General features: G+C 44.5%; 1 protein-coding gene across 1 annotated transcript in view; it reads right to left on the bottom strand.

The window, feature by feature from the left end:
* The window catches only part of VPS53 (VPS53 subunit of GARP complex), a 270,995-nt gene that overhangs the window by 179,178 nt on the left and 67,242 nt on the right, over positions 1-24,575 (bottom strand). The gene's annotated exons all lie outside the window — the stretch shown is intronic.

The raw sequence follows: 24,575 nt of genomic DNA, 5'->3' as shown, positions 1-24,575 counted from the left end.
TAGCCTGGATCTTAGATTTTTCTACTATGTTGAATTCAATTAGAAGACCTTTAGTTACATTTGCAGCAACAAACGTGTGCGTCAGTGGTGCTCAAATATAAAGTGGAAGTTCAGTCAAAAACAAAACTATACTTAAAACTACTCTCACCCCCATTATACTGTATATGGCAGCTGGGAATTAAGTTCAATTTGCTCTGCTACTGCATATATGTATATAGCTGCCGTAAAGGGGTTAATCATACATACCAATGCTGTTTTCTGCAGGGTTTTCATTTACAGTCTGCATGGTGTATACTAAAACTAAGGCAGGCTTCTGGTGGGAACTGTGAGAATTTGTCAGTTTGCTTAGGTCAGCTCTCAACAAATCTTTCAAGCCCACAAATGGCTGGTGGCATAGCAACTAATCATCTGAATAGAGGCTAAGATGGCACTGTCCTCAGCAGACAGGAGGCTTTATTGGGAGACATGGGGCAGAAGTGACAGCTGGTGGAAGGCAGGGGGATAAAAACACAGGGAGGGCACAGTACAGGGGGTTAGGAGGGTACAGTACATGACGGCTAGATGGGCACAGTACAGGGGATTAGAGGTGTACAGTACAGAAGGGCACAGTACAGGGAGTCAGGAGGGCACAGTACAGGGAGTCAGGAGGGCACAGTACAGGGAGTCAGGAGGGCACAGTACAGGGAGTCAGAAGGGCACAGTACAGGGAGTCAGAAGGGCACAGTACAGGGAGTCAGAAGGGCACAGTACAGGGAGTCAGAAGGGCACAGTACAGGGAGTCAGAAGGGCAAAGTGCGGGGGGGTAGAAGGGCACAGTGCAGGGGGGGTAGAAGGGCACAGTGCAGGGGGGTAGAAGGGCACAGTGCAGGGGGGTAGAAGGGCACAGTGCAGGGGGGTAGAAGGGCACAGTAGTACAGGGGGGTAGGAGGGCACAGTGCAGGGGGGTAGGAGGGCACAGTACAGGTGGGTAGGAGGGCACAGTACAGGTGGGTAGGAGGGCACAGTACAGATGGCTAGAAGGGCACAGTACAGGGGGTTAGAGGTGTACAGTACATGAGGGCACAGTACAGGGAGTCAGAAGGGCACAGTAGTACAGGGGGGTAGGAGGGCACAGTAGTACAGGGGGGTAGGAGGGCACAGTAGTACAGGGGGGTAGGAGGGCACAGTAGTACAGGGGGGTAGGAGGGCACAGTAGTACAGGGGGGTAGGAGGGCACAGTAGTACAGGGGGGTAGGAGGGCACAGTAGTACAGGGGGGTAGGAGGGCACAGTAGTACAGGGGGGTAGGAGGGCACAGTAGTACAGGGGGGTAGGAGGGCACAGTAGTACAGGGGGGTAGGAGGGCACAGTAGTGCAGGGGGGTAGGAGGGCACAGTAGTGCAGGGGGGTAGGAGGGCACAGTAGTGCAGGGGGGTAGGAGGGCACAGTAGTGCAGGGGGGTAGGAGGGCACAGTAGTGCAGGGGGGTAGGAGGGCACAGTAGTGCAGGGGGGTAGGAGGGCACAGTAGTGCAGGGGGGTAGGAGGGCACAGTAGTGCAGAGGGGTAGGAGGGCACAGTGCAGGGGGGTAGGAGGGCACAGTGCAGGGGGGTAGGAGGGCACAGTGCAGGGGGGTAGGAGGACACAGTGCAGGGGGGTAGGAGGACACAGTGCAGGGGGGTAGGAGGACACATAGGGGTCACTGCTGGCAAAGCCCTTTTTCCCATTTCTGCATTGTACACAGCCTGAATACAGGCAGAGCTCCTTCTCCCACACAGCACACACTGGAGCTGAAACCAGATTCCCTTACAGCTACAATGTGCACAGTGTATAGCTAGCTACTGGTTGTATTTCCGACCTGTAAAAATTCCATGGTAGGAGCAGAGTTGCAGTAGCTAGCTATACACTATGCAGTAGCTAGCTATACACTATGCACATCACAGCTGTAAGGGAATGGGATGGGGAGGAGGAGCAGGGATGAGAGAGACTACCGCCAAGCATCAGGGGTGGTGAAGGGCTTGGAAGGGGGGAGCCCACCCCTCCCCAATACCCCCCTAGATCAGAGCATCTTACCTCTGCTACTTGTGCTGGAGTTGTACTGCTCTGATCCCCGCCAGCTCTCCTCTCCATGCCCTGTGATTGGAGCACTACAGATCCCGCCCACATAGGCAGTGCCCAGGTTGGGCCGTGCATTAAGACGGACCTGGGCCAGAGGAGACAGCCAGTCAGAGGGGAGCAGGAGGCATTCCACTCCAAAGCTGACGTCACTTCGGGTATTGGGAGCATTTTTGGAAAAATGCCTAGTATCGGCATTGAAACCGATATCGGTGCAACCCCAGTTAAAATACATCTATACGTAAGTTTTTTATGCATTATTACGCAAGAATTTTTCTCTAGAAAACACATGTAAAGTAAATGTAATGTAAAATACAAGTGTTTTTTTTTTTATTACAATCTGAACACAACTGCATTGTTTTCAAGGGAGCCATACACACAGGTGCATAAACTTCCACTACATTCAGATCTTTAACGCGGAATCCAAAAATCTGCGAGCTTTACGCGCTTAGGGATTTAAACGCACGTATACTGGTTTTTAAGCACTTAATTAAATGTAAACAAAAGGGGAAAAAATAATTATTATGTACGCATACGTGTCTAAACGCATCTATATGCAGGTATCTTACTGATCATTACTCAGGAACCTTTCTCCTAGAAAACGCATGCAATAACATCAGTACAATTGGTCGTGCAAATGAACCCTAATATGAATGAGCACTGCGGGCTGAGCAGCAAGCAGATCCGCAGGAGCAGAGAAAAGTATGGAGCCAGCGGTGAGAGTCAGTCCCCGTGCAGTCACCTCATCGCCCACCTCTGACGTGTGCACCCCCCCCCCCCATATAGTGACAGATTATCATTAGGTGCAGGCTATTGCTTGACTTGTGTCACTTCTTCTTACATGTGATCATTAGGTCTCTCTGTGATGAGGAGGATGTCAGAAGTAGAATTAGTGACAGAGGGTCCAGCAGAAGGTCCCCTATAGAAGAATGGTTGTGTGTCATTAGATGTGTGTAGTGGCAGCACTGGAGGAGCCTTGCTGGACAGGAAGTCCTGCACAACAAGGGTTCTCCCCAACCTAATAGTACAATTGGCCGTGGGAATGAAGCCTAATATAAAAGATAAGGATGTTTATTTTTAGTCACTATTCTGTCATTTTTAAATCACTCTGGACTCAGCTTAAAATAACGGTCACTTTCTGGTTCTTACCCTGGTGTGTAAGCTTTGAGAATTGAGCTTTTTTTTGTCTCCTCATTTTATACGAGGCTCCCCATTAGAGAAAATGTTTACATACATTTCTTAACATCACGGTTGAAAAGTCCTTTCTGTTCAGGTATAAAGTGATTCCAGACACCTTGATGGTTCTGTTGATGTACAACAGACAGAATTGTACAACCCTTATCTCCAATGTTCAACGATCTGCTCTGCTTCTGCTTTGATCTTTGTTTCTTAGCAAGTGCCAAACCTATTTTTCATCCTTGTTCCATGAACGAAGAAAGTCACTAGAGAGGGATTGTTCTGACAAGCTGACCTTACTCTTTTTTTTTTGAGACATTTATATTTATCTTAAGCCATTATTTTTTGTTGGCTCGGAATCTTAGATCCCACTCAAAAAGGTTAGGACAAAACAAGCAACGCTCAGATGAAAAAAATACGATAACTTATCACCACATTTTACTTAGTTAAAAGTACTTGTATGTCAGAGTCATAAGTTATCCATCACACACTGACAATGTATTTGCCTCATTAATAAAGCAAATTTATTTGAATGGTTAGCGGAGGAGGTCTGAACTACAAAAAGAGATTTACCAGGATACGTTTTTGTTTTCATGGTAAATGCTAGTTTTTGTCTTTATAGTATAACTAAAAGCAAACTTTTTTTTTTCCATTTTGGATAGAGTGGAGATGGATTAGAACACCTGTCATTTTTTTATTACTGTCTGTGTCCCTGTTGGGGAGATTCACCCCATTTGTCTGGTTTACCATTATAATCAAAAGTGAAAGCAACAGAAAATCCCAAATTTTGGGTTGTCCCCAGAAAAATAATACAGGGAAAAAAAAGCTCTATTTGCGAGGAAAAAAGGACATCAAGTTTGGGTAACACGTCGCACGACCACGCAATTGTCAGTTAAGGCAATGCAGTGCCGTATCTCAAAAAATGGCCTGGTCATTAAGGGTTTAAATCCTTCCGGGCTGAAGTGGTTAAAGTGGTTGTAAACCTCAGACATGAAATATGAATAATGCATATACCTCTATAGTGTGTACTTGTCTCAATTAAGAGCACTAATGCTACTTTGACACTGGGGCGGGCGTTATAGCAGCGCTTTTCACCTGTGCTAGCAGCCGAATAAAGGGTTAAAAGCGTCCGCTGCCAAAGCGCTATGCAGGTGCTTCGGCAGCGGTGCCCATTGATTTCAATGGCAGGAGCGGTGTATAAACTGCTCCTCCACCGCCTGAAAGATGCTGCTTGCAGGACTTTTTCTAATGTCCTGCAAGCACACTGCCCCAGTGTGAAGGCACTCGGGGTCTCACAGGCGCTATTTTTAGCCCAAAAGTGCCTGAAAAACACCTCCAGTGTGAAAGGGGTTTTAAGCCTCGTACACACGATCGGATTGTTGGCCAACAGAGCATCAGACTTTTGTCCAAAGGACGTGTGCCAGGAACTTGTCTGGCATAATAACGGCACACAACTGTTGGCCAACAAACACAAACGTAGTGACGTACTACGTGGAATTTCAGCTCTTGAGTGCCACCCTTTGGGCACCTTCTGCTAATGTTGTGTTTGGTGAGCATTGATTCCGAGCATGAGTGTTTGTACTTTGGACTTTTGTGTGACGGACTTGTGTACAGAATATATGAAAATCTGACAACAGACCGTTGTCCGCCAAAAATGTTCTAGCCTGCCATTCAACATTTGTTGGTGGAAAGTTGGACAACAATTGTCTGATGGAGCATGCCAACGGGTGGATTTTAGGCACAGTCTGTCATCACACAATTCTCTGCCGAAAATCCGATAGTGTGTACAAGGCTTAAGTGTCATTTCTGTCTGCTGCCTCAACCCTCTGCTATAAGCATAAATCACTTCTGACAAGTTTTCCTGACACCAAGAGAAAAATGGTGACAGGGGAGGGACCTCCAGCAGATTTACAGCCTCAGCTCTGTCCCTGTGTGAAGAGGGGTGTGTACCTTCTCTTCAATCAGCTCTCAGAGCTCTCCTCACTGAGCTCTGCAGAGTAACTTCAGCTCTCCACCCCTTTTTTTCTGAACACTCAGTCAAGCTTGATAAACTCTGGACTTTGAATGGATGTAGAGAAGAGAAGACTGCAGATAGACAGGTACAGCTGATGTAGGAGGATTTGTTTCATATCTGTGTAATTGCTTGAAAATTACACAGAACCCCCAAACATTATATATTTTTTTTTAGCAGAGACACTAGAAAATAAGATGGCGGTTGTTGCAACTTTGTATCTTGCACATTTGCGCAGCAATTTTTCAAATGCGTTTTTTTGGGGGTAAAAAAGTTTCATGCATTAAAAATAAAAAATAAAGTAAAGTTAGCCCAATTTTTTTGTACAATGTGAAAGATGATGTTACTTAAAAATCCCCATAGGCAACGCTTTAACATTTTTTACAGGTTATATGTTTGAGTTACAGAGGAGGTCTAGTGCTAGAAATATTGCTCTCGCTCTAATGTTTGCGGAGATACCCCACGTGTGGTTTGAATGTCGTTTACATAGGTGGGCACGACTGACTTATGTGTTCGCTTCTGCGAGCAAGCACGCGGGGACAGGGGCGCTTTAAAAAACATTTATTGTTAATATTACTTTTATTTTTGTATTTTGACACTTTCTTTTTTTAAAAAAAAAAAAATTGATCACTTTTATTCATATTATGTAAACATACCTTGTGATAGGAATAAGCATGAGGGGGTCCTCTTTACAGTGAGATATGGAGTCAATAAATCACAGTGGTGTAGTGGGTAGCACTCTTGCCTAGCAGTAAGAAGGGTTGCTTGTTCGAATCCCAACCACGACACTACCTGCCTGGAGTTTGCATGTTCTCCCTGTGCCTGGGTTTACTCCGGTTTCCTCCCACACTTCAAAGACATGCTGGTAGGTTAATTGGCTTCTGTCTAAATTAGCCCTAGTATGTGGCTCTAGTAGCCGCTATGATCATTCTATGGTGAAGGGAATAGCCGGCTCTAAAAGACGATATCTAAATGATGCCTGTAGCTGCAGGCATCATTTAGATATCACCTGTCAAAGTCTGCGTCGTCATATGACATTACGGTGGTGACAAACGGTTAAACACAGTAAGAATTGGTCTCAGTATGCTCTCACAAAAAATCTTTACAACAAAGGCTTTTCTGAAAACAGGCTACTAAAGTGTTCCAAAAGAGCCATACGCATTGTAATGGCTACCGGGCATTTATGCAAAGTGTCAGAATAACTATGGGCAGCACAGTGGCTAAATGGCAAGCACTTCCGCCTAGCAGTATTAGGATCGTCGGTTCAAATCACAACCACAGCACTACCTGCTTGGAGTTTGCATGTTCTCCCTGTGCTTGCGTGGGTTTCCTCCCACACTCCAGAGACATGCTGGTAGGGTAACTGGCTCCTGTCTAAATTGGCCCTAGTATGTGTATGTGAGTAAGGGACCTTAGATTGTAAGCTCCTTGAGGGTAGGGACTGATGTTAATGTATAAAATATGTGTAAAGCGCTGTGTAAATTGATGGCACTATATAAATACTTCTAACACATTTGAAAAAGTAAAAAAAACTGATGGATTTAATAACAAACATTTTAAAAAACATGCTCATAAAATGGAGTCATTTTTTTTTCTCCACAAGAAGTCAGTGCTGCCAACTGCCTGTTAATTTACGGGCAGCCTGTACATTTCAGCCCATTTTCGGGCTGCCTGCAAATGCCCATTACAGGCAGCGGCGCCCGTAAAAAAGATGGCCGCGGGCAGACATGTAGCTGCGCATGTGCTGTTCCAAAGCCTGCCGGGCTTGGAAAAGCTTGTACACACTCTCCCATTTTTGGCCAGGCGGGCGTATGCGCAGTGATGTACTGGCGCCGCTTGGCACCATTTTTGAATGACGCTCGGTCTCTGTGGCACCGCGGCCACAGAGGAGGGAGGACCCTCACGTGAGAAGGGGCAGAGGAGGACATTACTGTGGGGAGTGAAGGCTAGGGGCAGAGGAAGACAGTGCTTTGGCTAATGAAGGGGACAGAGAAGGACACTGCTGTGGGGAGGGTGAAGGCCGGGGGCAGAGGAGGACAGTGCTTTGGCTGATGAATCGGACAGAGAAGGACAGTGCTGTGAGGAGGGGGGGTGGGTTGAGGTGAGGTGAAGGGGGCAGAGGAGGACACTGATGTGGGGGCTAAAGGGGGCAGAGAAGGACAGAGCTGTGGGGGGGTGAAGCGTGCAGAGGAGGACACTGCTGTGGAGGATAAAGGGGGCAAAGGACAGTGCTGTGGGGGTGAACGGGGCAGAGGAGGACGCTACTGTTGGGGGAAGGGTGAAGGAAATAGGCAGAGGAGGACACTACTGTGTGGGGCAGTGTTGCCAACGGTCCGTAAAAAAATATGGCTGCCCGCAACCTCTAACCATCTCGTGTACCATGTCTGCAGCCTCTAGCCACCTCCTGTACCATGTCTGCAGCCTCTGACCAGCTCCTGTACCATGTCCACAGTCTATGACCACCTCCTATACCATGTCCGCATAGCCTCTGACCACCTCCTATACTATGTCCACAGCCTCTGACCACATCCTGCGCCATGTCCACGCAGCCTCCAACCATCTTGTGTACCATGTCCGCAGCCTCTGACCACCTCCCATATCATGGACTGTGGAGAGGTGACTATAGGATAAAATCAGAGCCACCAAGCTGCAGCCATCTGACTGAGCCCTGCATGGTGCACCTGGGAGGAGATCAATTACAGCGCCATCAGTCCAGTCTGAGGGGGGTGCGGGGGGGGGGGGAGGGTCACTGATGTAAGGGGGGAGTGAATACAATAATGTAAGGAGACACTGATATAAGGGTTCCCCCTTATAAACAGGGAACCCCCCATCCCTTTACCTTAGTGTATTCACTCAGCGGAAGGTGGTCTCTGGTTACCAGAGTCGTCGTCCCCCCCCCCACATCAGTATTCCTGGCATCCCCTCTACATCAGAGTCTGCAGGATTCCCCCTTTACAGTGCAAGGGGGAACTCTGCAGACCCCGATGTAAAAGGCAATGCTGAAGACCTTGATGAAAGTGGGAACTCTGATGTAAAGAGGAACGCAGTGGAGTCTAATATAAGGTGGCCTCTGGTTACCAGAGCCCCCCTTACATCAGAGTTCCCCCTTAACTCATGATCTGCAGCATTCCCCTTTATGTCAGAGTTCCCTTGCACTGTAAGGGGGAATCCTGCACACTGATATATGGGGGGACTCTGTGCTGGCTGGGTAATATTAGCCTGACCTTCACGTAAATGGAGAAATATTATTATACATAATATGTTTTTTGACTTTTGTTTAACTTGAAGCAGAGTTCCACCCATTTAAAAGTCAGCAGCTACAAAAAGCGTTGCTGCTGACTTTTAATAAACAGACACTCACCTGTCCCAAGGTCCAGCGATGCGGCTGTCCAAAGCCTGGCTTCTCTCCCCCTTCTCTCTGCGGTGCCAGCATTGTAAGTGTGGGCCAAAAATAAATAATCACAAAGAGTACCGGGCTGTCAAAAAAGTGAAAAAGCAGCCAACACGACAATGTAAATAAAATGGTCAGAAAAAGGAGGGGGAGTGCAGCGCTATATACAAATACCAAGAATGTAATTGTCCACAGTGATGTCACAATAAAAGAAGAGCACAGTGACATAAATATACAGTAAATAAATTGACATATGACCAGTATAAAGATCAATAAAAATAAATGTCCATATGTGATGAAAAGGGACCACATATGATGGCGAATCCCTATGGTGAGTGATCCAAAACAAGCTAATGATGTGACGATCATTAAAATCTTGAGCAGACATCAAAGTGAATGGTGAATAACCATGAAAAGACCACCATCGAAAGTACTAGTCTCTTACCTGTACAAGTCCAATATTTTTGGTAAGAGACTAGTACTTTCGGTGGTGGTCTTTTCATGGTTATTCACCATTCACTTTGATGTCTGCTCAAGATTTTAATGATCGTCACATGCTTGTTTTGGATCACTCACCATAGGGATTCACCATCATATGTACATTTATTTTTATTGATCTTTATACTGGTCATATGTCACTTTATTTACTGTATATTTATGTCAATGTTCACTTCTTTTATTGTGACATCACTGTCGACAATTACATTCTTGGTATTTATTTGTATATAGCGCTGCACTCCCCCTCCTTTTTTTGTAAGTGTGGGCGCCCGACAGTGGCTTCACAGCCGGGCGCGCACTGCGCGTTGTGAATGGCCAGGCAATCTTCTGGGACCTGTGACATGTCCCGGAAGATTGCAGAGAGGTGAACTTGCGTTCGGCACCAGGAGAGGAAGTGGGAGCTGGGTACCTGTGAAAATTAGATACCCCCACCCCCCCAAAAAAAAGACATGCAAAAGGTGGCATGTCAGGGGGTCACCAGTACTTAAAGCGAAAGTTCCACTTTTGGGTGGAACTCCGCTTTAAACACATTGATAATAGCACTAGCTACATGTTTATAGTTTAACCACTTCCTGTCAGGCCTATAGCAGATTGACGGTCGTGAAGTGGTTCTGTTATCCTGACTGGGCGTCATATGATGTCCAGCAGGATAACATGCTGGCATGCGCCTGCGGGGGCGCGCAGCATGGCGACTGCGGCGTGTCACTCTGACATGCCGCATCTCCGATCATGGCGAGGAGCCTCTGACAGAGGCTTCTTACCACGTGATGAGCTGTGACCAACCACAGCTGATCATCGGTAAACGGCATTCCTCAGTTCGCACTGACAGGGAGAGCCGATCGGTGGCTCTCCCTGTCAGAGAGGGGGTCTGTGCTGATAATCAGCACATCTCTCATCAGATGTGCCAATCAGTGCCCAAAAGCTGCCAGTCTGTGCCCCTCAATAAAGTCTCCCAGTGCCCACCACAGTGCCAATCAGTGCCCAGCAGTAACACCTGTCAGCACCTCATCATCAGTGCTGACCATCAGTGCCACCTGTCAGTGTCCATCAATTCTACATATCAGTGCCTCCTCATCAATGTCCGTCAGTGCCACCTTATCAGTGCTAACTCATCAGTGCCCATCAGTACCACCTCATAAGCGCCCGTCAGTGAAAGAGAAAAGAAAATTTTATGACAGAAACTAAGAAAAACTTCTTTTTTTTTTTTTCAAAAATTTCGGTATTTTTTAGTTAGTTTAGCAAAAAATAAAAACCCCAGAGGTGATCAAATACCTCCAAAAGAAAGCTCTATTTGTGGAAAGATAATGATAAAAATTTGGTTTGGATACAGTGTTGCATGACCGCGCAATTGTCATTCAAAGTTTGACAACACAGAAAGCTGAAAATTCTCCTGGGCAGGAAGGGGGGAAAGTGCCAGGTATTGAAGTGGTTAAATATTGATATTTGCACTGTTTAGCACAATTGCCATTTTGGGTACTTTTTTGCAGTGCCAGTAAAAAATTGGTGGCATCCTTCCAGTAAATTTCACTTCGGGGGGGGGGGGGGGGGGGGGGATTTGCAACACTGCAAGAAGTGAAGATTAATCTTAAGTTTTACATTTTTCCAATTCACCAACCTTTATGAAATCTTTAGATGAAAATGAACCTAAGGTTGTCTAGGGAGAAGTCCGAAACAACTATTAATCAATATATTAGGCAAAAATGTGCCAATTTGGCATCCAATGTTGAAATCAAGAAAGGGCTTATGTTCTTTTCTTTTGTTTCACATTTCCCTTCAGCTTAGAAAACCACAAACACTTTTTGCTTAGCCTACCAGAAATTTAAGACTAGGACTGGCAACGTGCAGCATAAAAAGGGGCTGAGACAGCTGGTCTTTTTTGACTTGTGGTACAGTTGTTATATCTCAGTTAAAATATTTTCCAGTTCATTTTAAATATTTTAAATGTCCATTTAACCTTTTTAGGTTCCAGAAACAGCGCCAAAGTAATGAGGTATAGTTTAGTTAAAGAAGAAATCGAAGTATTTTCTAACTAGCAGGGCTAAGCTGGAGCACAGGCAATTTCTGTTCTTGCAGCCCTACTCTGGTATCTAGTCTTGCTATACACATAAAAAAATGTTCAGGGTCCTATTCACAACTGTGCATTTTATGTGCGTTTAATCCTGGTGCGTCGTCATTAAAATGCATGTTCTATAGAGTTTGATAGTAATGCACCTAAAACACAATGCATCAAAAAACGCATTACACGGGCCCTTAAAACTTGCTCTTCCCAGGCTAAATTTTTGTTTACACTGTCAGCAATGACAGGAGGTAAACTATGTTGTAGAATAGCCAGAGAGATTGTTATGTTGGGCAGAGAAGAGGGTGAGAATTTCTTTCCTGCAACCACGGGTTGCAGGAAAGAAACCACAGGTTTTCTCCAGCCGAGACAAGACAGTCATTAACGCTAGCAGCTATAGCAGCCGCTTGCTATTGGTTGTACCAAAGTTGATCGATTGATCAACTTGGTACATTCAGCCTGCCTATTAATGGTTTGCATCTCAGCCCTTTTCTGCTGAACCAGCAGAGATTCAAACTGTGTATGGCTGGCCTTAGGTGTAGTGACAAAAACAAGCTCACAATGCTGGCAGAAAATACAGTTCCTTTTATTCTGTGCCATTTGTCCCACATCTAGGACCAACTTTGACCATTGCACTTGTGGACTAAAATACTGGAAATCGATCACCTGTTACCACCTTTATGTGTTTCTTTGTATCCCATCATCAGCTTAATCTGTTAACCTAATAGTCATTATTTTGTTAGCAGTCTACTGTATAGCATGTGTATTTAAAGTGTCACATACACTATCTAAATGAACAGCCATTCCCCTCTAGCCCTGTTGCATTTCTGATGTTTATTATTGCTAGTATGGTAAAAACAAAAACTGCGCTATTTAACTAAAACCTTGAAGCAGCGGCTCAAAATGTTATACAACACCAGACAAAGATACAGCAAGAAAAGGAGCTGCGCTAACTAAATTGTGATGTGAGGTAAAAATTGCATATCCTCACAAAGTGAACAGGGGATATACTACAACAAGTGAAAAATTAATTAAAGTGAATAAAAAATGAATATAGTGCCAGTAAAAATAGAATATCAATAAATACTAAATTAAATAAATAATAATGTGAAATCAATAAATTATTACATACGGACATACAAATAAATTGATATTATCACCTGAATGGAGTTCAAGATATTAAACTACCGTATTTATCGGCGTATAACACGCACCGGCGTATAACACGCACCCCAATTTAGGAGGGAATTTTAAGGAAAAAAAAACTTTTAGGAGGGAAGTTGAAGGAAAAAAAACTTACATTTAAATGCCCATCATTGCAGCCTTCTCAGTGCAGCCTTGCCCCAGTGCAGCCTTCCCCAGTGCAGCCTTCCCCAGTGCAGCCTTCCCCAGTGCAGCCTGGTCAGTGCAGCCTTCCCCAGTGCAGCCTGGTCAGTGCAGCCTTCCCCAGTGCAGCCTTCCCCAGTGCAGCCTGGTCAGTGCAGCCTTCCCCAGTGCAGCCTTCCCCAGTGCAGCCTTCCCCAGTGCAGCCTCGCATCCCGTGATCCCGGACCCCTGCCATCCTGTCTTTCAAAATCGCAGACCGCGATTTGAAAATGGCGCCGCCGGCGCCAAAATACACAGAGCCGGTCCTTGGCTCTTCTTGGCGGCTCTCGTTTACTTTCGGCTCCACTCGTAGTCCCGAGCGGAGCTATCCGAACCTAGCCGAGTACACTGAGCTAGGTTCGTGCGGCGCTTGAGTGAAGACGAAAGTGACCGAGAAGAGCCGAGGAGCGGCACTGTGTATTTCGGCGCCGGCGGCGCCATTTTCAAATCGCGGTCGGCGATTTTGAAAATCTGGCAGCTCCGGATCGCAGGGGATCGGCGTATAACACGCACCCGTGATTTTCCCCTGATTTTAAGGGGAAAAAAGTGCGTGTTATATGCCGATAAATACGGTATATAAAAACAAATCATGTGACTGAATAAGCAAAAGTCCATATGTGATAAAAGTGATCATACAAAATCAATCGTGAATAACAACGTGCATTAGAATAAATAGCAAAAGTCCATGCAAATATATGGGTTACTCTTCTATGGTAATACAACGCTGGTGCTCCAAAAAAAGGTAACAGGTGAAAAGTGCCTCCACCACAGTAAATACTGCAGCTTACCAGAACACGGTGGTCCCTTATTACAGGGGACCACACTGAGCAGGTGGCTGTTACCCCAGCCCGGGGTCTCTATGAACCACAATGAACTCCTCAGCCTCAATAAAGATAGTCCACAGGTAGGTCAAAAAGAGCTTGTTTTAAAATCCCCAAAAAAACAAAGGCTCACATAGTGTAAAACCGTACACATTTATTAAAATGAAAAAGACCAATGGACACTTACTTGTTGTAGATAAAAATAGACATCAAAATTGAGCCGGCTGGACTCAGCCTGTGTCTTCTAGGACGAAGCGCATAGTCATGACGTCTGTACGTCGCTCCTCCTCCCTACGCGTTTCGTCATCAATAGGACGTCATGCCCCGTGACAACCTCCTATTGATTTGATTCATTTATTGATTTCACATTATTATTCATTTAATTTAGTATTTATTGATATTCATTTTCTATTCACTTTAATTTTTCACTTGTTGTAGTATATCCCCTGTTCACTTTGTGAGAATATGCAATTTTTACCTCACATCACTATTTAGTTAGCACAGCTCCTTTTTTTGCTGTATTATTATTGCTAGTGTCATGGCAATTTAAAAAGCAAACCCTTCGCTCAAAAAACATTTGTTAAAAATGTGTGTTGGATGCCTGTGTCACCCTCTATGAATTATGGTACCAACCAGAAGGAAGAACGACACACAGCCAGAATGGGATCAGTCATCCAATACCCCCAAGACTCCTTAGCCACCAAAGCCCTTAAAGCGATACTAAAGTCTCATTTTTTCTTATATAAAAATAACAAACATGGTATACTTACCTTCTTTGTGCAGTGGTTTTGCACAAAGCTGCCTGGATCTTTCTCTTCTCGGGTCCCTCGCTAGCGCTCCTGGCCCGTCCCTCCTATTGAGGACCTTCACAGCAAGCAGCTTGCTATGGGGACACCCAAGCCAAGGCTCCGTGTGTCTATTCAGACACGAAGCCACGGTTCGACCCCACCCCGCCCCCCCTCTCCTAAATGGCCAACTAACTTTGATTGACAACAGCGGGAGTCAAAGGCACCGCTGTAGTGTTTCAGCCAATCAGGAGGGAGAGTCCCGGATGGCCGACGCACTCGTGTATATCGCTGGATAGAGATGGGGTTCAGGTAAGTATTAGGGGGGCCGATGCACACAGGTTTTATTATCTTAATGCATAGAATGCATTAAGATAAAAAACCTGCCTTTACAACCCCTTTAACCACTTCCTACATGTAGGACATCAAATGACATCCAGTGTTAATTTCGTCATCGAAAACGTTCGGGGGGGGGGGGGGGGGTTTAAAAAAAATTTTTTTTATTTTTATTATTTATTTTACATTATTTTATTTATTTTTACACTGTTTTTAAAAAAAAAAATTGTGTCACATTTATTCCTATTACAAGGAATGTAAACATCCCTTGTAATAGAAAAAAAGCATGACAGGACCTCTTAAATATGAGATCTGGGGTCAAAAAGACCTCAGATCTCATATTTACACTAAAATACAATAAAAAAAAAAAAAAAAGCCATTTAAAAAAATGACATTGAAAAAAATATGCCTTTAAGAGGCGTGGGCGGAAGTGACGTTTTGACGTCGCTTCCGCCCAGCAGTGTCATGGAGACGAGTGGGCGCCATCTTAGCCTCACTAGTCTCCAGGCACAGCACTGAGCAGAACGCGATCGCCTCCGCCGCTACCGACGGCTCCGGTAAGCGGCGGAGGACACCGGATCGCGGCGGAAGGGGGGCCTCTCCCGTCACCGATAGCAGTGATCTCGCGGCGAATACGCCGCAGGGACCACTTTTATCAGAAAGCCGACCGCTGATCGAAAACAGGGATACCGGGGTTATGGCAGCTAGCTGCTGCCATAACAACGATATCCGCCGCCAAACTTTGGACGTACATCGGCGTGCGGCAAGTGGTTAATACCATAAATAATAACCTATTCCATTTTTCACTCCAGGAGTATATAACTAAACACTTGCAGAATACTAAAATGGGACTAAAATTAAAATGCCATTTTAGTCCTAAGATGAAGACTAAAACTAAATCAAAATTAACACTGATGATGTCCTGGACTATTGGTGGTTATACCGGAATGATAGCCCCAGATGAAGACACGTGACCGTGTCGTAACGCGTAGGGATTGGCTGGAGCAGTACACAGAAGTTGAAGCATAAGTGAGAGGGCGCTGAGAACGCCAGACCTTTTTTGCATTTTTCTGCCTGTTTTTAAATGATTAAATGTAAGAGCATTACCTATAATAAATATCCCCCATCCGATTTAAAAACTATATCACGCTAGTGGAGCCTTCTTTTCTCCCCCTCCCCTATTTGTGTTATCTCCACTCTTGCTGAGAAAATCAAACCGGCACTACAGAGAAGGAACGATGGAGGAATAGCAATAAAGAGAGCGAGGATCCTAGTGACAACCACCACAGCAGATATCCTACATCACTGAATGCCTGTTTTTTACAAATTGAAGGTGAGGGTTCTGTGAGACCACAGTAGGAGACATTACCAGCAGGGATATATATCCATAATACTTTATATGCAAGAGTTGAATAGAAGAATCGTTTATAGACCGTTTTTATGCTGCAATCCATCGATCTCCTTTAAGAACTTGCCACATTAATGTTTGCACTTTAATTTGAGCACCAAGTGGACTTTTTTGGCACTTATTTCGCATTTTTTGGTATTATGGCTGATGTTTTATACTAAATATTCACAGCGGAGTTTGCACATATCACTCAATTATTTATTAATGACCGTAGGAAGTTTTGTTTTTTTATTTACGGTTACTCTAGACATATTTATATTCTCACTGTAGGTAGTTTTGACTGTATTCACGTCATTTTTAGATCTAACATTTATCACTTTAAATGGTAATTAGTGGCTATAGCTATAAGCTGCAACAAAGAGATAATTGATCCTTGCGGCAATACCTTGAGCAACCACAACCATAAAAGTTTGGCACTCTGCTTGTTTTTTCATAATCATATAAAGGTTGATTTATTTATTTTTTATCTATTATCAATATTGCGCGAAATTCATTTTATTTACTATACCGGAATGATGCCTGCATAGCCATCATCCCCCTTTTTTTTTAAGGGCTAGCGATTCTCATGTAAAAGCCATAGAAACTGCTAAATACTTGCTGGATTGCTTTTACAGGGGGCGGGAGGGGTCGCCCCGCCTCTCTGGTTTGTCCTGTGTGAAGCCTGGCACTGAAGTCAGCGGTTCCATCAGCTTAACATAGGGGGAGGAAACAGGGACCAGAACTTCCCCGATGATCTCCATTAGGGTCACACCAATACTAGTACACACCATTTGCCCGATGCTTAATCAGATACCTGGGGGGGGGTTAGAATCACTGATCTCCCTTTATAGATTTAGATTTTAAAAAAAAGCAGCTGACCACCGCTTCTCCTCCTCTCCCTTCCTCCCTCCCCCTCACCCTCTGCGGTTTTCAGCAGCTTTATTGAAATCTATACAGGGAGATCAGTGACTGTAACTCCCCCCCCAGCACCATCGTCCCCGACTGTACCCCTATATCCCATATCCAGTTCCCCTCCGTGCTCCTCATCGGTCTCCTTCATATGTTTTTTACCAGCTCTTTCCTTTTCCGAATGAACAGAGTCAGTGATTACTGACTCTGTTCATTCATAACTGTCTGCTTCAGTTTATGAATGGAAAGGAGCTGCTGTCTCCTCTCCATTCATCTTCAGTGCAGCTGAGGCTGCAGAGAAAGGGACTGGGAAATCTCTGTCCTCAGCCCCCTCACCAAAGTCACCCCCCAACAGGGCTCCAAAATTGTAATGAATAAATATTAAAAAGGTTAAATTGTAAAAAGACACCGTCCACTCCACCCACCCCTCCCCCCCCCCCCAAAAAAAAAGCATTGTAAAAAATAATGGAAACAATTGTAAAAAATAAAAAAAATACTGACAAAGTCCACGTGTCATCAGTGCTGCATATTAGACCACTGTCACATGACATTAAAAAAAGTTTCGGTATTGGCGAGTACTTGAAAAAAGTATCAGTACTTGTACTTGGTCTTAAAAAGGTGGCATCGGTGTAACCCTAATCTTCATGGTATTAGAAATCAGAAGAGACAAGTATTTAGTAATTTCCGGTTTCGGTCTTGTTTACCGGGTATTGCTGCTTAGTGCAAGCACCGAATTAGACTGATCTTGGTCTGATCTGATGCTGTTAAGGGCAGAGGAGACATCTGGGGTGCAATAGAGAAAAAATTATACCCCCAAAAAAAGGGGGAAAAATGTTTTTTTTTTTATTTTTTTTATTATAACTATACTCAAATGTTTTGCCTTTCATTTCTATTTTTAACTTAATGGGTTGTTTTACAAGGTGATGGTTTTCATACACTTTAATCAAACAAGTTTTAAATGCGATATACAAGATAAAAAAAATGCATACCATATCACTTAGGCCCCTCCCACATGGGGCGGGCTCCACTGGAGTCTGCCTGCTCAGTGGGGAATCTGTCCACTGAACTCTGCTGAGCAGGTAGATGGCTAGTCCGTGTCAGCTCCACTTATGAACAGCCGGCACAGACACAACCTGCTCTCCTCTATGGGTGGTCGGATGTAAACGGACCACATGTCTGTTTACACCTGACTAGCATCTGATCCCCATCCGTCTGCTTTTAGCGGATAGGATGCTGGTGGGTGTAAAATGGACACGTCTGTTTACACCCACCACTCTATAGGAGACTGGAGGGTCCTATCAGGCCCGTCTAAAAAAAAAAAACTGACAGGCAGATCTGATCGGACTGCTAGTATGAAAGGGGCTTACTGTATTTTATTTGTTGAAACATTAAGAAATGTTAATCTAAGAAACAAATCTGACATGTGTGGCAGGTCCGGCCTGTGCCACCATTTAAAATGGTGGCACAGGTTTTATGGGAAGCAGGCACACTAATACAGGTGTGTGCTGCATTCATGTTAGATCCAGTGGCCCCACCCTCCTGAAGGGGTCAGTCTGTGAAGGGAGCTGTGAGGTGCACATCGCTCCATACTGTCCAGATCAGGACAGACAACGGCCAGAGCCTGTGAGGATGTAGCAGCTGGAAGCTGCAGGAGAAACAGTCAAGCCGACAATGGTACAGCGTTTTGAGCATGAGCAATGGGACTCGACAGTGTGTTTGACAGACTGGAGGACCAAGGCATGAGGCCTGAGCAGTGAATCTGCCAAGAGAGCCACGAGGCTGAATTCTATGTTTTGTTGTCATGATGGTGAGAACCCCTGCATGGGAAGACTACTATGTGAACTTTTGTGTTACTTTTAACACCTTCACACCGACGTAACGCAAAAATGCGGCCTTTGGCTTGAAGGAGTTTTACCAGGGTGATGCCTGCCGCTGCTACACACATCATCCCGATACTGTTTAGAGCCGGCGGTCAGCTTTCTTGTGATCATAACCGATGCGGCTAAGCAGCCACTCGGCTGTTATCCCAAGCAGCGTGAAGGGACATCCCCCCCCTCCCGCTGCTATCTGTCACTGCCTATTACTGTCACAAGGGATGTATACATTCCTTGTCACAGCAATAAAATTGATCATTTTTTTTTTTTTTTAAAGGGATAGTGTAAAAAAAAACTAAAAAATAAAAAAATAAAATAAAATAAATAAGAAAAACAAAATAAAAACTGTAAAAGCGCCCCATCCCTTGGTGGGGTAAGTTGGGCCCGCAAATGTAAACAGTGTTCAAACCACACAAATCAAACTGCGATCCTTAAAGTGAGAGCAATAAATTCTAGACCTCCTCTGTAACTCTTAACTGGTAACCTGCAGAAATTTTTAAAGCGTCGCCTATGGAGATTTTTAAGTACCGTAGTTTGTCACCATTCCACGAGTGTGCGCAATTTTAACCACTTTCCGCCCGCTATATAGCAGAACGACGACCGAAAAGTGGTTCTGTTATCCTGACTGGGCATCATATGACGTCCAGCAGGATAAGCCGCTCGGTGGTGTGGTGTGTCAGTCTGACACACCGCATCTCTGCTCTTGATAAAGAGCCTGACGTAGGCTCTTTACCATGTGATCAGCTGTGTCCAATCAATGCTGATCACAGTTTAAATAGGAAGAGCCGTTTATAGGCTTTTTCTCCACTCGCACTGACAGATGCGAGTAGAGGAGAGCTGATCGGCTGCTCTCCTGACGGGGGGGGTCTGCATTGATTATCAGTGCAGACCCATCGAGGATGCCCACCTGGTATGCCAATCAGTGCCCATTAGGGATGGCACTCTGTGCCCATCAGTGAAGCCTGCCAGTGCCTCCTAATCAGTGCCACCTATCAGTGCTGCTTATAAGTGCCACTTATCAGTGCTGCCTATCAGTGCCGCCTATGAGTGCCCATCAGTGCCGCCTATGAGTGCCCATCAATGCCCCCTATGAGTGCCCATCAGTGCTGCCTATGAGTGCAACCTATGAGTGCCACCTATCTGTGCCCATCAGTGCTGCATATAAGTGCCTCATTATGAGTGCCCATCAGTGCCAATCAGTACTGCCTCATCAGTGCCCATCAGTGCAACCTCATCAGTGCCCGTCAGTGAAGGAGAAAACGTACTTATTTACAAAGTTTAGTAACAAAAACAAAGAAAAACTTTTTTTTTTGTCAAAATGTTCGGTATTTCTTTATTTGTAGCGCAAAAAATAAAAACCCCAGTGATGATCAAATACCACCAAAAGAAAGCTCTATTTGTGGAGAAATTGTCATTCAAAGTGTGACAGCGCAGAAAGCTGGAAATTGGTCTGGGAAGGAGGGGGGCTTAGGGGATGGGGAAGTGCCCAGTATTGACGTGGTTAAGGCATGACATGTTAGGTATCTATTTATGCAACGTAACATCATCTTTCACATTATACAAAAAAATCGGGCTAACTTTACTGTTTTTTATGTTTTTGTTTTTTTAATTCATGAAAGTGGATTTCTTCCAAAAAAATTGCATCTGAAAGACCGCTGCGCAAATGCAGTGTGACATAAAATATTGCAATAATCGCCATTTTATTCTCTAGGGTCTCTGTTAAAAAATATATACATAATATTTTGGGGTTCTAAGTAACTTTCTAGCAAAAAAATACGGATTTTAACTTGAAAGCAACAAGTGTCAGAAAAAGGCTTCCGCATGAAGGGGTTAAATAAAAGTGGCCAGAAAAGGCCCTAAAATGTACTTGTGGCGTGGCATAAACACACTGTTTGGCGATACCAATGAACAACAAATTCCCCAACTTGTCACACATGGTTTAGTGACTATGGTTTTAAAGCGGAACTTCACTCAATCAAGATGGACTATTTTTAATCCTTATGCTGCCAACATTAGTAAATAGGAAAGTATATTGTATCCTTACATTTCTTCAGTTACTTCCTGGTTTTCGTGCCTAGGCAAATTATGTCATACATCCCAGGAGTCTTCAGGAGGGTAGAAGGGGAGGAGGGGTTTTCTCAGATAAACACACCCACCTGAATGCTGCCTGAGCTAACAGCAGATGAATTCCGGGAAGTAAATACTACATAAATTATCTGCCCTTACTTAAGATGAGAAATGCTAGGGTGGGGGGGGGGGGTTCTAAGTGATTTCTCAGCAAAATAAAGCATGGATACATGGATGGATGGGGGAGTTTGCTTTAAATATTAAAAATGAGGAAATAGCGTTTTCAGTTTGTGGTGCTCAGATGTAGTGTAGTTCCACTTTAAAGCGGGGTTCCACCCAAATTTTGAACATTATCTCTATGCGTTCTCTTCCTTGCCTAGATGCTGACATGCTGTGTAAAAAAATTTAAATCGCTGCAATTACCTTTTTTTTTCTAATCTTCTTAGCACTTCCTGGTTTTCCTCCCATGGGAGTAGGCGTGTTTCTAGCCTCTCCCAGACCTCCCACAGTCCCCTGGGAGCTAGTCTCAGGCTTCCCAGCATGCATTGTGCAACAGCGTCATCACAACATCTCGGTGAATGCTGGGGGCACAGCATTCACCGCATCCAGGAAATACATGCTTGTGGGCTTCAAATGCCCACAATGAAGATGGAAACCGCCTTCAGTGAGTTTTATAAGTTATTCTTTACAACAAAATCGGACACAGGCGGACCTATTACACAGAACATGTGAGTAGATAATCATGAGAAGAAAAGTTTGTGAATGAACTCCAAAAAAAAAAAACGATAGATAGGTGGACCCCCGCTTTAAATATCACTCAGAAAACTTACTAAGAAACGATCCTGTTATGCCTAAATATAGAAGGTTGCATTATCTCCATGACATAAAACATAGACATACAGTACAGCATTTTAAGTCTCGGCACCATCATCATGCCAAAGTGTAGGCCTAATGGGATTGCAGCTAGATAACGAAGTGTTAAATACATGTGACATTTAATGGGAGTGCATTAATAAACAGGACAATAATCAATTTTAGTTGTTGTCATTGAGGGAAATGAGAAGCAACAGCCCAAAAGTCTATTTATTCTGGCTTTAACAAGATGTATTTCCTTATTGTGAATACTGGAGATGTAAGCAATGTGCAGGGTGTGCCTTTCATTTCCGTGCAAATCATGATTCTTATCACAACCAGATGGAGCGGTTATCAAAACATAAACATCAGGAAAAAGGCTTCACAAAGACACAACTAAAAATATCAGAGTTAAACAATCCATCATGGTCTCCATTGGCATTTGAAATAAGATGCCATCTGCATTCCCATCAATCCTCCATTGATCAGTGCCTGCTCTACTGTGCTGCGTCCCCAAATGTTTCCACAGATTACAGGGTGACGCATAATGGAAATGTTCTATAAATGGACGATGAAAAATAACGTTGTTCGAGCAAAAAGAAATCCAGCAAAGAATCATTTTTTTCGAGAAATTAAACAGATGTAAACTTGAGAATGTACTTGCAAACTAAGCTAATTAAAAAGCATTAGCATATGCAATGATTGTCATCACATTGGAGGAAGCAGCAATGTACACAGAGGGACATTTAAAAGTGATTTGATTACGAATAAATCCTTATAGATCCCTGCATAGCCATGTGTGTCTCTATCCTAAAACTGTGCAGGTTTACATGATGATGCCATTTTATACTGAAATGACAGGCTACTGACTAAATCTTCTAATATGGCTTGTGGGCTCCGAAAGAACTCTGTGGGATATGACCAATAATCACACAGTCCTGTGGAAAGCACAGGTATTACAACAGAGTATTTCAATTCCAAATTAACTTTTAAATCAGTTAAATATATGTCAAGTGCCAGGTAAAAAAAAAAAAAAAATAGGCCACAGCCCGAGTAATAAATCATGTCTCCTGCCAGTGTTAGAGAGGTTGCAACCCAAAAAAAAAAGAAAAGGAAGATCCTGTTCCCTTATAGCAGGCTTGTGCTGTCTAATCTGTCCCTCTCTATGCTGTAAAAAACCTGGTTGATCCTGTGCCCTAGTGTGCTGACCACATTAATTATACAGTCAGGTCCATAAATATTGGGACATCGATACAATTCTAATCTTTTTGGCTCTATACACAACCACAATTGATTTGAAATGAAACAAACAAGATGTGCTTTAACTGCAGACGTTCAGCTTTAATTTGAGGGTATTTACATCCAAATCAGGTGAACGGTGTAGGAATTACAACAGTTTGTATATGTGCCTCCCACTTTTTAAGGGGCCAAAAGTAATCGGAAGTAAAAGGAATAATCTTGTTCGTTTCATTTCAAATCCATTGTGGTGGTGTAAAGAGCCAAAAAGATTAGAATTGTGTCAATGTCCCAATATTTATGGACCTGACAAACTGCTGATCCATGATTACCGTGGTCAGGTTATGTGCCTCCGTCATACTGCTGCTTTCCTCTCTCCCCTTCTCCCCCTCCCTGTCAGCTCCTGCGGGTGCAAGCTGTCTCCTCCAGCCCCTCCCCTCCTGCCACTATTAGTAACTGGCAGTAAAGTTTAATAAAGATTACTGCCAGCTCCACTACTAAGCCATCCTACACCGTGTACATGTTTGTATAAAATTGTGCCTGTAAATACCTTATTTCAGATCGATTCTGGCCAGTCACGAGACCTCCAGCCGCTCTCCTTACCCGATTTAAGGGCTACAGTGGGAGGAGCTGAGCAGACAGCACAGAGTTCACGTGACCTCCCGGCTGATTTCAGAGGGGGATCTTGGCCCCTCCTGCTGTTGCCCTTAGATCGGGAGAGGAGAGCGGCCGAAGGTCACGTGACCAACCAAAAACGATCTGAAAAAACGTATTTACAGGCACAATTTTAGGGTTATCCCGATACCACTTTTTTAAGACAGAGTACAAGTACCGATACTTTTTTCAAGTACTCGCCAATACCAATTACCGATACTTTTTTGTCATGTGACAGTTTGACTGATGGGCACTGATAGGTGGCACTGACTGATGGCTGGCACTGACCTATGGGGACTGACAGATGGCACTGACTGATGGGAACTGATAGGTGGCACTGATAGATAGCACTGATAGGCGGCACTTATGGGCACTGTTAGGTGGCACTGACAGGTGGCTGGCACTGATAGGCGGCACTTATGGGCACTGATGGCTGGCACTGATAGATGGCACTGATAGATGGCACTGACAGGCGGCATTTATGGGCACTGATAGATGGCACTGATAGGCGGCACTGACAGGTGTCTGGCACCAATGGCTCAGCACTGAAATGCAGCAATAAATGACGCGAGGAAAGAATTTATTTTGAAATGCTATGATGCAACGCCCATCTTAGTATACCCTGCACTGGGCCGCAGTAAGCAGCAGCAGACATCTTATTACACCCAGCCTGAACTCTATGGGCTGGGTGTAACAAGATGTCCACTGCTGGCTTACTACAGCCAAGTGCAGGGTGTATCAAGATGGACATCGGGATGTTCAGCTGCTGACGGCGACCGAATGTGACGGCTCCGGTCACTGATCCTGATACGGCTGCGCCCTGCACCCCTTACAGCTTACCTAGCTAGTTCACTGAAGGTGATGTCTCGCTCTCCATTCCGCTGACTCCGCCCGCCCTCTCTGTCCGCAGACTCCGCCCGCCGACCAGGTATCGGATCAGGCAAGTACTCGTGCAAATGCTCGGTATCGGTCCCGATACTAGTATCGGTATTGGGACAACCCTACACAATTTTATACAAAACACCTACACAGTGTAGGATGGCTTTGCTAGAACAGAGGGGCTGG

Source organism: Aquarana catesbeiana, linkage group LG02, assembly GCF_042186555.1.
Source record: "Aquarana catesbeiana isolate 2022-GZ linkage group LG02, ASM4218655v1, whole genome shotgun sequence".
NCBI classification, from domain to species: Eukaryota; Metazoa; Chordata; class Amphibia; order Anura; family Ranidae; genus Aquarana; species Aquarana catesbeiana.
This window is presented reverse-complemented; position numbering and strand designations above follow the sequence as displayed.